Here is a 2,676-nt window from a genome sequence, read left to right as displayed (position 1 = left end):
TCTTGCCCAGTTATCCTTCTGTTTTAAAAATAATAGTCTTATATAGTATTTATCCTTATGAGTACGAGGGTTGATTTGGTTTTGGTGTGTTTTTTGTTTGTTTGTTTGTTTTCACTCAGCATAATGCTGTCTAGAATCTCCCTAGTTATATAATTGTTGTTGTTGTTGTTAGGTGCCATTGAATCCAATACGACTCACAATGGGCCTATGAACAAAAGATCTGAACCTAGTCCTGTCCTGTGCCATCCTTACACTTCCTGACACACAAGAGACCATTACAGCAGTCACCATATCAATCTGCCTGGTGGAGAGTCTTCCTCTCCTCTGCTGACCTTCCACCCTTCCCCACATCATATCCCGCTCCAAGAAATAGCACTCCTGGCAGTATATCCAAAGTATGTGAGGCAAATCTTCATAATGTGGAAGCGGAAACTGTTTGAAGACCTTGGCAAAAAAAATAAGGCCCCAGGAATGGATGGGATACCAATTGAATTGTTTCATCTAACAGATGCAGCCTTGAATGCACTCACCAGCCTAAGCCCGGAAATTTGGAGGACAACTTTCTGGCCAATGGACTGGAAGAGGCCCTCATTTGTTCCTATTCCCAAGAAGGGTGATGCAACTGAACTTGAAAATGGTCTAGAAAAATCATTGATAGCACATGCTAGCAAATTACTGTTGAAGATCATTCAAAAACGGCTGGAACAGTACATAGGGAATTTCCAAAAGTTCAATCACGATTTAGAAGAGACTGTGGCACGAGGGATATCATTGCTAATATCAGATGGATCATGGCTAAAAGTAAGGAATACCAGAAGAATGTCTATTTGTGCTTTATTGACTATGCTTTATTGACTGTGGGGATCATGACAAGTAGTGACTGACATTGAAAAGAGTGGGAATCCCAAAGCACTTGATTGTGCTCATGAGGAATCTATACCTGGACCAGGAGGCTGTTGTGTGAACAGAGCAGGGGAGCACTGCATGATTTGGAATTGGGAAGGATGTGTAACAGGGATGTATTCTATCTCCACACCTGTTCAATCTATATACTGAGCAAATTATCTGAGAAGCTGGACTCTCTGAAGAGGAATGTGGCATCAGGATTGGAAGGAGACTCATCAATAACCTGTGTTATGCAGATGATACAACTTTACTTGCTGAAAATGAGGAGGATTTGAAGCACTTGTTGCAGAAGATCAAGGAATGCAACCTTCAGTATGGATTGCATCTCAGTATCAAGGAAACAAAGATTCTTACCACTGGTCCAGTAGGCCATGTCATGATGGGTAGAGAGGAGATTGAAGCTGTCAACAGCTTGCTTGGATCCACAATTAACAGCTTTGGTACCAACAGTCAGGAAATGAGACACATTGCAATGGGAAAATCTGCAGTTAGGAACCTTTTCAAATTACTGAGAAGTAATGATGTCAGTTTGAGGACTAAGGTGTTTCTGATTCAGGCCATGATCTATCCAATTATTAGCTATACATCCGAAACCTGGAAAATGAATAAGGATGACTGAAAAAGAATTGATGCCTTTGACCTGTGGTGTTGGAGAAGAGCACTGAACATCCCTTGGATGGCCAAGAGAAAGAATAGGTATGTCTTGGAGAGGGTGCGGCTGGAGTGCTCTTTGAACTGTTGTTATGCAGTATTTTATTAAATCATTGTCCCTTAGTGCTACATAGTATTTTAATGTGTGATTGTACCACAGTTTCTCACTATGTTCAATTGTCAATAAGTATTTGAGCTGTTTCCATTTTCTTTTTTTTTGTGAATACACTGCTATGAACATACGTGTGCATACCTCCATTTGTGTCTCAGTTCTGATTTCCTTGGGGTATATTCCTAGCAGCAGAATAGTTAGGTTGTGTAGGATTTCTGATCCTCCCCGTCCATGATTTTTTTTTGTTACTGATTTCTTTTTTAAAAAGCATTTTAAATTTATATTGTTTTCTTTATAAAGTTTGTATACATTATTCATACCAGATCTTTCCCATTTCCATCACCCACCTCTCTCCACCTATCAAATTGTGCAATCCTATGATTAATGCTCCCTCCCCCCTCTGCTTCCACCCTTCCCTCACACATGGATCTTCATACTCGTTCTACTTTAATGTTCTTATACAATATTTGTCTTCTGGGACTGAGTTAATTCACTTAGCATAATGCTCTCCAGTCCCTCCCAAGTTGGGCAGTAATTTACAAAATCATTGCTGCCTTATGCTGCATACTATTCCTCCATACAATTTCACAATCCATTCAATTGTGGTTGGACATTTGGGTTGTTTCCATGTTCTTGTGATGGTTAATAACACTGGTATGAACATTGGTGTATAAGTCTCCATTTATGCCTCAGTCCTCTCAGGGTAGGTTCCAAGCAGTGGAATAGCTGGGCCATATGGAATTTCTGTGTTCAGCTTTTAGAGGAAACACAAAACTGCCTTCCAGAGTGTTTGTAGCATTTTACAATCCCACCAATAGTGTATAAGTGTCCCTATCTTTGCATATCTTCTCCAACATTAATTACTTGATACCTGTTAAACTTTGCCACTGCTACTGGAGTGAGATAGTGTCTCATTGTGGTTTTGATTTGCATCTTTCTTATTGCCAGTGATCTTGAGCATCTCTTCACTTGTCTATTGGTCATCCAAATATCTTCCTCTGAGAACA

The sequence above is a fragment of the Elephantulus edwardii genome, unplaced genomic scaffold (assembly GCF_000299155.1).
Source record: "Elephantulus edwardii isolate Elephantulus edwardi_28Jun2011 unplaced genomic scaffold, EleEdw1.0 scaffold00028, whole genome shotgun sequence".
Classification (NCBI taxonomy): Eukaryota; Metazoa; Chordata; class Mammalia; order Macroscelidea; family Macroscelididae; genus Elephantulus; species Elephantulus edwardii.
This window is presented reverse-complemented; position numbering follows the sequence as displayed.